Source organism: Acinonyx jubatus, chromosome B1, assembly GCF_027475565.1.
Source record: "Acinonyx jubatus isolate Ajub_Pintada_27869175 chromosome B1, VMU_Ajub_asm_v1.0, whole genome shotgun sequence".
NCBI classification, from domain to species: Eukaryota; Metazoa; Chordata; class Mammalia; order Carnivora; family Felidae; genus Acinonyx; species Acinonyx jubatus.
In genome coordinates, this window is record NC_069382.1 from 127,786,460 (window position 1) to 127,800,224 (window position 13,765).

General features: G+C 33.3%; 1 protein-coding gene across 7 annotated transcripts in view; it reads right to left on the reverse strand.

Moving 5' to 3' along the window:
- The window catches only part of CCSER1 (coiled-coil serine rich protein 1), a 1,258,994-nt gene that overhangs the window by 1,033,182 nt on the left and 212,047 nt on the right, over positions 1 to 13,765 (reverse strand). The window lies entirely within an intron of this gene.

A 13,765-nucleotide genomic window follows, 5' to 3' on the forward strand; every position in this document is an offset into this window, starting at 1 on the left:
GTGGATGATCGAAGATGGGACATCATAACCAAACTTACTGACAATTTTACTGTACAAATGAGAAAAGTTTCTGTTTGGTGATAGATATCGCAAGTAGCAAGATAATGTCATCACAGAGGCTTTGGGTTTCATTGTATAGCTATGACCACTCTAAGTCTACTTGAAAATTTTTAAAAATGTCATAGTAGCAGGTATTCTGGCTCCTGGTTCTAGGAATTCCAGAGGTCCAAAGGCATACGTGATCTTTTCAAGGTTGAATTTTAAATTTTGAATTTTGAGGAGTGCCTGGATGGCTCAGTCAGTTAAGTGTCTGTCTTCAGCTCAGGTTATGATCTCACTGTCTGTGAGTTTGATCCCCATGTCAGGCTCTGTGCTGCCAGCTTGGAGCCTGGAGTCTGCTTCAGATTCTGTGTCTCCCTCTCTGCCCCTCCTCCACTTGTGCTTTGTCTCTCCCTCTCCCTCTCTCTCTCTCTCAATCTCTCTCTCAAAAATAAACATTAAAAAAATTAAACTTTGAAAGTTAATACATCCATCAAAAGTTTGACAAATAAATTTTTTGAAGAAGTGTTTTTTTGTTTCTGGTTTTGTTTTTTTTTTTAACAAGAAAATATTTTTTAAAATTTTTAAATGTTTTATTTTTGAGAGAAAGAGAGAGAGACAGTGCGAGCAGGGTAGGGGCAGAGAGAGAGACACACACAGAATCTGAAGCAGGTTCCAGACTCTGAGCTGTCAGTACAGAGCCTGATTCTGGGCTCGAACTCAGGAACCGTGAGATCATGACCTGAGCCAAAGTCGGACGCTTAACAAACTGAGCCACACAGGCACCCCCACAAGGAAATATTTAAAAACCCTGTCCTACATTTAATTTAAGAATATAACACCAAGAAAGTGAACAAATAAAATTTGGAAAACTTAACTGCATTGTTCCAATTTTATTCACATTTTGTAAGTGACCCTTGACCTTTGGACTAGGATGGGTCTATTTGCCACCGATCTAGATGAATTGCTCTTAAATCTCCTAATTCTAAATAGCCTTGCATTGATATCTTGCTTACAAAGCACTCCTGTTAATGTAGTGGAGTCTTTGAAGCTGGTAAACTCTCATAATCAAAGAAGAGAAAATGCAGCAACATGATATGTTTGAGAAGAAAATCAATGTGAATTCATAATCCTAAAAATATGTTTTCCTGATTTCTCCTTAAAAGAGACCAACCACAGCAGCAATACTTTTGGCCCCAGCCAGCACTTTCAGGCAAACCAGATACTCACTGCTCAGTATCCACCAACAAAGAACCAGGGCTCCTTAGGTATTAAGGAAAGGGGAAAAAAGGAAAGAAAAATATAGAATAATTCTGTTTCATTCTTTTGTTGCCAGAAAACAAGTTTCATCTAAAAAAAAAAAGTCAGAGGCAGTTTTGAAAGGCTAAGGAAAGCATGAAAATATATATATGTGGCTCAATTAAACAGCTTGAGTCTGTTGAAGGTTAAGAGTTCATAATACTTAAACAGAAATGTTGATATGAGGGGCAAAAAGAGGCACTCATACTGGGTTAAATTTTAAGTAAGTGATGAATCACTAAATTCCACTACTGAAACTAGTATTACACTATATGTTAACTAACTGGAATTTAAATTAAAACCTGACCAGAAATAAATAAATAAATAAATAAATAAATAAATAAATAAATAAATAAAAGATAAAAACGGAGAGGGAGGCAAACCATATGAGACTCTTAAATACAGAGAACAAACTGCAGAATGCTACAGGGAGGTGGGTGGGGGGATGGGTTAAATGGGTGATGAGCATTAAGGAGGGCACGTTTAGGATGAGCACTGGGTGTCATATGTAAGAGATAAACCACTGGGTTCTACTCCTGAATTCAAGACTACACTGTATATTAACTAACTTGAAGTTAAATTAAATATATATACAATATTTATATACATATATAATATAAATATAAATTTTTTATAAAATCTAAAAATTATATATAGAGAGAGAGACACTTGAAACATTTTTTTTAAAAAGTTGCTCATAATATACACAAAAAGTAAATACAGAGAAAAGTCTATTTAATTTCTATTGTCTTTAATAGTTAATATGCAGGTATTTTGTTTTTCTGATTATATGTATGTTTATAATAAGACATGTATTTCTTTCCATTAGTGAAAGGAAAGACCTGCAAACATCAAAGTAGTAACATCAAAATTCTGTACCAGAAACAGAAAAGGTTGATCACCACTTATGGTCACACATAATAACCAAGTGGAAAAGTCCAGCAGTTAATTAACACTAGTGATCATACCCCACATCTAACAGAGCAGAACTGTGTGTTTGAAACATGCGATAAATTAGTGGAATAAATAGAAGTGGTAACTAAGCAGAAATAGTCTCGCATCTCCTAAAAGATAAAAAGTCAGGTAGCTCTACATAATGAAGATATACTAATGAAAGTGCATGAGTTTTTAATAACATTCATACACCAGACCTATATATCATAATAACAGGGAAATTGTTTTGTAGCACAAGCAGTTTGGACTTAAAAAACAAATCATTTCGTGAGGAAACACCAATATTGCACAAAATTAAAAACTAGGCTTGAACTCTAAATAAAGGCATAAGGGCATATAGCAAGTAGATTTTAATTGTAAAAAGAAAGTCCAACCTGATGGCTAATATCCTTATGTGAACCATCTCTGAATATACAGCAAATTCCAATGCAATGACTAGACAAAAAATTTTCTAATAAAAAACCCAGAATTTGTAAATCTAAGAGATAACTTTCTTTTTCTTCTAATTCTAGCATGGTTACTGAATCTTAGGAAAGCTTCCAATATCTTTGAAATAGTCTCAAATATCTTTGAAATCCTAGGAAAATAGGAAAATTTCCACATCAGCAACGTAAAAGAAGAAAAAAAGATATCCCTAGTATTAGCACACTAGTAACCAGTTTAAAGATAAGCATATGACAGGCTTTGGGATTATTGTAATATGTGTGTATGTGTGTGTGTGTGTGTGTGTGTGTGTGTGTGTGTGTGTATATTTTCTTTTTTTTAAAGTGGCTAAAGCATTTAAGATAAATTGTCATGTTTGGGGCCCCTGGGTGGCTCAGTTGGTTAAGCGTCCAACTTTAGCTCAGGTCATGATCTCACAGTCTGTGTGTGAGTTCAAGCCCCGCGTCGGGGCTTTTTTTAAAAAAGATAAATTGTCATGTTAGATTTGGTATTTTAATAACTCATCAGAAAGAATTATATAAAATTTAAACCAGTGTTAAAAGGCCATGGAAAATGTAATTTAATCCATATTCTATTTTATTGGTATGTAACATTCATGTGGGTAGTTTGAAAAGAATTGATTGTTTAATTGCAATAAAATACTAATTATTTATTAAATTCACAATATTAATAAACTGGATATTAAATCAAGCACAATTACTACTAGGTATTCTCTAAATAGACATTTAAAAATCGATCAATAGCACTGATTACTCGGGTAATCTGCCAAATGACTTTGACCCATTAAAAGTAAACTAAAAAATTTTTAAGGAAGTAATTCAAAAATTAATCTTCTAAACTCTAGGGATATAACAACGAACCGAACAGAGCATAGTTTCTTTCCTCATAGACCTTACAGATAACTGTCTTCTAGTAAAGAATACCATTTTTTTAAATAAATAAAGTAGGTTTTTTTTTAATACATCAATCTCCTGTGTTTGGTTAGTGTGAAGCAATTCTCTAGAGCCTTGTTGCTATTGGCTGAAATACTAAAATTGAATTTTCAAAGTTACTAAGTTGAAAAAACAAGCTGTGATCATACGTTAACATGAAACCAATCCATTAAACACACTCCAAAATAACCCTTTAGCATTTCTTTATTGCAATAAAGATAATAATTATGATCCTGCTAAAAATAAAGCTGAGACATGTCACTACACAAGGAAGCACTGCTTTAAAAAGAAAGAATTCCATCAAAGGAGATTATTAAATTATTAACACATTCTTTAATTGTGGCATTATGAAGATGTCATTAATTGCATGTTTATACTGCTGTATTTTAGTCAAAGGATTATCCAAATAGGCTTAACTTCTCTAAAGTTGCAAGATGCAAGATATGGCACCCTGGACTGGACTTTCATAGCTGTTTACAAAATATGTAATTGACATAGAACTGCTCTGGTCATTACTTGATCTAAAAGTGAAGAGATAACTATGCAAATTAAAAAGGCATTGTTAATCTGGTCTGCATTCTTCTTTTAATCATCTTCCATTATAAGCAGCGTGTCTAGAATATACATATAATTCTCCAATATTCTAATCATAGAAGTTTCCCAATATTAACCAAAAGGAAAATATTATTTTATTATCAAAAATGTACGATGTAACAATTGTAGAAGGCCTCAGTCAAACTTCTCTGTGTGAACCTAATAATACATTTTGAGATTTGCCTTACAATTAATTATATTTGCATTTATTCAGCAAAAATGATTAGAGCCACTAACTTGGCAAGTGTCTTTAAATAATTCATATTATCCCCAAAAGATAAATCACACAAACTATAAAAAAATGAGAAGTGTAAAAGTGGTGAGGTACACATATCATCAAAAACAGTCATCAGAATAGGATGGGTACTCATACTTTTATGAGTTAAGCACTTATATATGCACATCTATATATGCAATGAAAATGAAAAGAAAATACACTAATACATGCATATGTTTTCAACAATATGATTCCACTATTTTTTTCAAAAGAGAAATTAACACAATAATATTTTATAACTACTGCTCTGAGGATAGTTATTTGATTTTGATTTTTCTGATTGGGTAAAGAAAGCACACTCAATCATTATGATAGAATTACCTTCACCTTTCAACATAGCAGCTGTGAAATATTTCTAAACACAGCTTGCTCTTTGTTAGGTATAGATTTACTGTATGAATTTATGTAGTTCAAAATATATTTTTAATAAATATTTTCAAAAATGTCTTAATTCTATCAACACTTATTCATAAGACTTCCCATAAGTCCAAAGACATACATTTTGCAAATACGAATAGTGATCTTATGAATTCATTAAAATATATATTGTCATTATACATATGTGCAAAGAATAATATTGTATTTTGATTAACATGTTTTTTGTATTTAAATATGAAATATTTAACAAAATGAGATTCTTTTATTTTTCAGAGAAGGGGCAAAGGGGGAGAGGGAGGGAGGGAGGGAAGGAGGGAGGGGGAGAGAGAGAGAGAGAGAGAAAGAATCTCAGGCAGGCTTCACGCTCAGTGCAGAGCCCAACTCGGGGCTTGCACCACCCTGCAATCATGACCTGAGCTGAAATCAAGAGTCTGATGCTCAACTGACTGAGCTACCCAGGTGCCCCAGCAAAATGAGATTCTTAAAGTTCTGCCCAGAGTTGCTAATTTTTCCCTTTATATTAATATAACAATGATATAAGTACTAAAATAAAACAAATATGCTAAAATATTTCATATTTCAATATTTTTAGGAAATTTAACATTTATACAGATTCATGTAACCATAGATTTTATGAATCTTAACCCAATATCTGAATTCACACAAAATTTTAATCTATGCAAGGAAATAAAGTTAATTTCATCATTAAGGAATAAAATAGGAAACTAGAAAGTGTAGATATATTACATAATTATCAAACTTCATAATTCAAAATTAAAACATAATAATTGCTGTTAAGTTTTAAAATGGGTGTTTTTACAAATAACAAACTAATGGTCACCAGAGGGAAGGGGGGGTGAGGTGATGGGCAAAATGAGTGAAAAGGAGTGAGAGACACAGGCTTCCAGTTGTGGAATGAGTAAGTCACAGGAATAAAAGGCACAGCATAGGGAACATAAGCAGTAGTACTTTGATAGTGTTGCACTGTGACAGAGAGTAGCTACACTTGTGGAAAGAACAGCATAATATATAGATAAATTGAATCACTATATTTTACACCTGAAATGAATGTAACATTGTATCTCAACTGTATTCAATTTAAAAATTTAAAAATTAAAATTTATAAGTTAAGGTGCATATTTTTCCTTAGCATCATTTAAAATAAGAAGGGAAAAAGAGTATCTTTTGGGGTTCTGTTTTCATGACAAATTAGACCCAATGTCACAGATGCCATCTCCTAGATTCTAAACCTGACTATATCAGTTTGTTCCATTATCAATAAAGTAACACAAATAGTGTTTATCAAGTAGTCTTATCTCCAACGAAAGTAACATTTGTATGCTTGTAGTATAAATGTAGTATAAAATACTCCAATTATACCATGTGTAACTGACTAGAGATGAACATGGTAACGTGAAAGAGAATGCTCTAATAATTAGAATGCTTGAAATCCTAATATCTAAAAATAATTTTTTGAGTTTATTTATTTTGAGAGACAGAGTGAGCATGGTGAGGGGCAGAGACAGAGGGAGAGAGAGAATCCCCAGTAGGCTCCGCACTGTTATCATGGAGCCTCATGCGGGCTCGAACTGACGAGCCACGAGATCATGACCCCAGCTGAAACCCAAATTTAGACGCTTAACCAACTGAGCCACCCAGGTGCCCCTGAAATGCTAATATTTATAAAAATATATTATAGACAGAGATAATTATTTCTAGCCTTCATTCTTATTTGTGTAATAGGGGAATTGAGCATTTCAAAGTCATGAAGTATACCATATTATCTTGTAATTGGTGTCCCTGTCAACTTTTTGCCAAGGACCATTACAATTCTTCAATTTTCACTACACACTTCTCTGAGATTATCCTTATGAAAGTATTCATTTTTATATATTCTCTCCTTATCTAACACAGAAAAAGATATCAATGGTATGTGTCTATAGAATAAATACTAATTATTATCATTCGAAACCCCATAATATGATCTCTATCTACCTCTCCAAAATTGCTTCCTGCAAACTTACTACAACCAATCACATTTGTTCTTTTATGAAAATGCCATTTGCATTTCTTTCATTGCACGGAATATATCCTCTTGCCCCAAATGCCTGAAGAACAAATACAAGGTAACATATTTATACTTTATTATATCACAGGCATTTTTTACAACACTACTTTTAATATGTACTAAAAATGTTTCTTGACAGGAATATTTACTGATAGGAAAGTTTAAAAACCTTTCTCTAAAAAAACTCCCTTTATGTGCAATATGTACTGGTTCTCGTGAAACACAAACTCACAAACTGTACCCACACTAAGCAGAGTGCTTTTCCCAAGGAAATAATATGGAGTACTCATTGTACTTCCTGCTGGAGAAAAACATACAGTACTGCCTCATTCTTTGTGCTACATAGTTTTAAAAAAAACAAAACCATTAGTTGTTTTAAGGAAAATATGTTATACAGAAAAAGCATTCATGTATAATACAGAGGAATGCTTAAGGACTCTTAATTACTAGGCCTACACTAGTTTAGTTGTTTTAGAATTTTTAAGGTGTGAGCTTTTTTTTTAAGCTGTCATTTTAGTCTCACTGAAAATACATATTTTTTACCATTATCAGTGGTTCTGAAAATTGTAGGAGATTCCCATCACTCCACTATTCCAATATGCTGAATTAGAATTTGCCAAAGAAAATCTAATACATAAATTTGTTAAACCACTGACCACAATGTTAACCACAGAACAAAATCAATACATTCCAGATGAGGATAACTGTTCCAGAGAAATATTAGGTAATTTTAGATATAGATAGTTTTTCTATAATTTAAGTCTTAGGTTTTATTCTAGGTTTACCTTTATATGTATGTAAGATACTATAAAATTGATAAATCTATTACTGACTCATAAATTAAGAGTTATAATAATTTTATTTATGAAACAGGAATCAAAGATATCCAATGATACTTGTATCAAACTTGTGCCAAATAACACAGTACAGTGGGAAATCCAAATTACTGGGGTCAATAAACCTGATTCTGAACCCTGATCCAGGCACCAAACTAGCTCTGTGAACCGAAGCAAATCATAACCTCTTTGATGCCCTTCCATGAGATGATTAGAATAGTTATTCTCTGTAATTCCACACAATTTCAAATGTTAAAATCTATAAGACAACTGTGAGCTTCTTTCCCACGATCATACACTATAGAGAATCAAACACACTGCAAAGTCTGTGGGCACATTCCCCAAAGCTGCTCTTACTTCTGACAGCAACAGAAAGTTTAGAATGTTTCCAAAACACCCTCAAGTACAATAATTCACTGGAAAGCCTCACATAATTCACTGAAAGCTACGTTCACAATTAGGATTTGTAACAGGGAAAGAGTCCAGGCCTAAAATCAGGCAAAGGAAGAGGTGTGTAGAGTCTGGGAGGGTTCCAAATGCAAAGCTTCCCTCATACACATGAAGTATTACTCCCCCAGTATCGATACGTCACAATGCACAGCAAGTATTGCCAACAAGAGAAACTCACTCAAGCTTCAGTGTCCAGAGTTAACTGGACTTCATTATATAGGTATAATTAATTGACTGACTACATGGTTGATCTATCCCCCAGGTTATCTGGTATCAAATGACCTGAAATTTCTAAATTATTTGATAAGTCTTTCTAGCATGGCCAGCCTCATATGATATGCCAGATATGTTCAGTCCCATTTAAGATCTGGTGTGGCCAGCTCCCCACTCTAAGTAAATATAATACAATGAAGTATGATATAGGCTGTCCCTAATAAGCTAAGGGCAAAAGCCACACTTCTTTTTTGGGAAAGGCTCAATTCTTCATCACACATATACTATGTTTCCATAGACAGAGCGTGGCTAGTGAACTAATTTTGTCTTAAACGGCTAAGCCTAAATAAAAAAAAGAAACATGTCATATAATGTTTTCTTAGATTCTAGAGCCATATCTGAAGATGGAAAAATATCAAAGTGAGTTGTTTTTATTCTTTTTTTACTGTTCATTTATTTGAGAAAGAGAGGCAGAGACAGACTAGGAGTGGGGGAGGGGTAGAGAGAGAGGGAGACACAGAATCAGAAGCAGGTTCCAGGCTCTGAGCTGTCAGCACCCAGCCCAACGTAGGGCTCGAACCCATGAGCCCTGAGATCATGACCTGAGCCAAAGTCGGATGCTTAACTGACTGAGCCACCCAGGCACCCCTGAGTTTTGTTTTTTTTTTATATCAATGTTTACTTTTTAATAACAAACTAGTTATTCACAAATACAATATATATGGAAATACTGTATGTGTTGTCTGAGATAAAGACTTATTGGTTATCTTCTTCTACTTATCCCCAAATTTTCCATATTGGACTCATCATTCTGGTAACAAAAATGTATTTATTTCCTTATTTAACAATATTTATTGAAGGTTTACCAGGTGCACTAAATCTTGAACAACAGGAGAGAAAGTTTCCTAATCTAGACAGTAAATATATTAGCAAATACATAAGATAATTTGAGCTACTGATAAATGCTATTTAAAAAAAATACTAATATAATATTCACTTGTTATGGGAGGCAGCTACTTTACCTAAGGTAGGCAGGGAAGGCCCTTCTAAAGGTGTCATTAGGGCTGAGTCATGAATAATAAGCAGCCATATGAAAACCCCAGAGGGAAAGCATTCCTAACAGAAGAAATAATATATGCAAATCATCGAAGGTGGGTGTGAGCTAGTATGTTAGGGCAGACAGAAGGCTAGAATGGTTTGAGCGGGGGAGACAGGTGAGGGCATCACAAAAGATTAGCAGTCTGGGTCATCTGTTAATACCTTTCAGGCAAGTGAGGAACGTTTACGTCATTGGAGACTGACATGCTTAAATATACATTTTAGGAAAATCATTCTGACCACTCTGCCATGAATTCATTGTGAGAAAACATTTTCTAATGGATCCTAACAGTCATAATGGCATGCATTGTCTTACACATGAAAAGCCTGAGGGTTAGAAGAATTAAATAACTGGCCTAAAACCATGATACAAAAAGTTGCAGAACCAAGATTTAAATATGCTTGCCTGAAGAATAAAAGTTTCTCCAAGCTTCCCTTCAAGTGATGTGAGTGAGCTACTGAGTGTGTGCACAATGGGAAGGGGTTCTTGGTAGCTATTAAAGGAAATCCTCTCAAATACCAAGAACTGTTGTTTGTTTGCTTAAGGCTACTAGCATTTTACTAGATGATGTTTGGACATATTTATAGTTTTGAAAAAGAAGTCTAGACTGGCTTCCCTAAAACTTCCCAGTTACACTCCCATTTTTTCTAAGTTCTATGGAATCTCAAACTAGTTAACTGATCTCTTTGGGCGATAATTCACTTTCCTTTAAAATGAGGACTATTCATCCCTGATAAACTACTTTCCCTATCCATAATTCCTTTCACACACAAATGACCCTCCCCTATGCCCTTTGAATATGGTAAAATAAAATGTAACCTTTCAAATGTTGCTTGACATTTCCTTTCTTTCCCACAGTTGCAAATTGAACCACATGTGTTTCCTATTTACATTTCCACCAAGGTCCAATTAATGTTCCATTCCTTTGAAGATTCATCTTCATGTGCTTAACAATTTCTGTAAGCTAAAAAATTACTAACATTAGGATGGGGATTAAGGAGTGCACTTGTGATGAGCACTGGGTGTTGTATAGAAGTGCTAAATAACTATATTGTTCACTTGAAATTAATATTACACTGTATGTTAACTGGCATTTTTAATATTTATTTATTTTGAGGGAAAGAATGGAGGGGGGGGTCAGAGACAGAGAGAGGGAGAGAATTTCACACAGGACGTGATCTCACAAGTGGAGAGATCATGACCTGAGCCAAAATCAAGAGTCTGACACTTAACCTACTGGACCCCAACTAAATAGAATTTAAATAAAAACTTTAAAAAATTACTAACATTAATTTTTCCCATGTAGCTTATAATATTAGTCTCATTTACATCATTTTGAAAGTAAACATGGTGTATTATTCTCCCTTTGAAGCTCCCATAGCACTTAGCACATACATTAATAATTTAATTCAATTAATATTTATTGAAAAACTTCTGTATGTCAGGTACTAGGCAAGTAACACACTGTCTCGAACTCTGAACTTGTTGAGTAGAACAGTATAGTATATAAGTTAGAGAATTTTCCGACTTCATGAGAAATCTATAGTTAAGTTAAATAATTTTTATATTTCAATGTGTTGAAAGTATCATATTGGAGCTGGTTGGGAAGCAAAATAATTTCACTTCCTGAATCATTTCCATATTAATGTACTTTGTATTTAAATACAAAGAAATAAAACCTCATAAGTCGCACACGAGAAGCAAGTGCAGGGTACCTTTTTCTTCTTCATAAAATGATAACTTCCTATCTATTTGAAACATTAAATTTATATTGCTTTATATGATGGAAAGAATTGTATTTTAATGATTAAAATAAAAATAGTATTACATCATTCAAAGAAGAACAAACATTTCACCAACATTAAGATATGGACATAACAAGTTTAGAAGTGGTTTATCATCAGAGCAATTATCTTTAGTGCTTCAATATCTATTGTGATCTATAAAGATATACATAGTCCTATATCCTACTTGAAGGATTAGTTTAAAACATATAATATTGATATATGCTCTTATAAAAACATATAGTCATACAATAAATATATTCATAATTATCAAACACATGTCAATATTAACTGCATCTAAAATGTAGAGAACAAGTAAATATCATTAGGGTACAAATTAGGAAAATAATTGCCATGAGAATTCAGACATAATAGAATTGGTTCATTTCTTTAGTTTGTCTTGTTTGCTAAATTATGGACTGGATATAAGGATTTTCAAATGAACTTATCCCTCTGCTTAGATCAATATAAAATTTAAATAAATATTTTTATTGTATCTAATCACTTGCAAAATTAAAGACAAAATTGGAATACCTTATCCAACTACTGGCATCAGTTTTTACTATATACACCTAGACTACAAAGAATTCTAAGTAAATAAAGAGCTGCATGATTTTTTTTTAATTTTTTTAATGTTTATTATTTTTGAGAGAGAGAGACCACAAGTAGGGGAGGAGTCAGAGAGAGAGGAAGACACAGAATCTGAAGCAAGCTCCAGGTTCTGAGCTGTCAGCACAGAGCCTGATGCGGGGCTCAAACTCACAAGCCATGAGATCATGACCTGAGCCAAAGTCAGATGCTCAGCCAACTGAGCCACCCAAGCACCCCTAACAGAAATGTAGTTGAATATTCAAACCCCATCAATACAAACCAAACAATTCAACTTACTAATATGTACATTAATGGAATTTATATTATAATGATTGGGGGTATATAAATGATGAAGATTTTTAAAAATGTAGGTTTAGAGAAACATCAATTAAACAAATTAAATTTTTAAATGTAATTATAGTTGCTTTACAATATTACTATAGACTTTTTTAACCTCTAGCAACTCATTTTTCTTTCATTCTTATGATTACAGATTAAAATTTAATTTTATGATCGTTACCCCAAAATGCATTCATTAAGCAATTTTCCCCTTCTTTCTTTTTTTTGCTTCATAGCATATCATTACATTTGTGGGAAAAAAATGGCCATTATTAATTCTGCATCCACCATGATATTCTTTGGGGTGAAAGAATTAAAAAGCAAACAAACAGAAGATTTGATACAGTTACATCTTAATTTGTTTGCATTTTATATATAATATCCACATATATATCACACAAAGTAAACATGAAATCAGCCTTTGTGTTTTTATGAAGCTATTGCTTTAATCATTTTTCTATAAAATGTACTACTATTTCTAAAAGACTCAGACCTTTCAAATGTGCTTCATAAATTTGAGGAAGGTCTTGGAGAAGGATGAAATAAAAAATCTTTTGTGTCTTAAAATGAACATTCCAAAGTAATTTGGAATGTTAAAACGAAGTTCTACCTGGTTGTTCCCTTCTGCCCGAATTATCCAGAATCCTAATTACCACATGGGTGTGTAGTGGTAGCTGGGTAAGACCTGTCTCCCAGACTTACATTCCAGCTACAGCTACTCAGTCCTCATATAATATTCCTTGACCACAGGAGGCATATGTTTTGTCATTGTTAGTTCTCTGCTCCTGCCGCATTTTTTGAAGACTTTGACATTGGCTTGGCCAACAGTCCTAGGTACCACCCATGTCCAACTGTCTGGGCTGGGCTAAACATCTTCTTTATGTCCTCACATCATTTAGGCTTATTTCCGTTTTAGCACTTTTTACTTCATTGCAATCAGTTCTTGAATTATTTATTGTCCCTAACGGACTTTAAACCTTTGGGGAACATGGAGAGAGAGCACAGTATCTCACACTTCTTAAATGAATTGGCTATTCATTAGATGTCTGTCCCTAAGAAAGTCACGCCATCATAAATGAAACTTTAATTCTCCCCTAGGACATGGAGACGGAAAATCGTTGTCAATTAAATGTTTTAAAGAGAGGGATGACAACTTCTCCTCACATGGCTAGACCTAGGTAATAGACACTTGGAATTAGTTCAAAACTTTGCAGAAAATATAAGAACACATTTCAACAGACATTTTAAAAACAAAACAGTGGAATAATGTTTTGAACAGCTATGAAAATCAAATAATTTAAATGTACTTTGGGTGGCAAAACAATTTCAATTGAGGTTAAATGTCTCATCTTTCCACATATAATTAACAGGCAAATATATAAAAATTAATAGAAATCTATGTGAAGACACAAATAATAAAGTAATAATATATCAAATGTCTTGAACGTAAAGATCATTAATGGCTTCA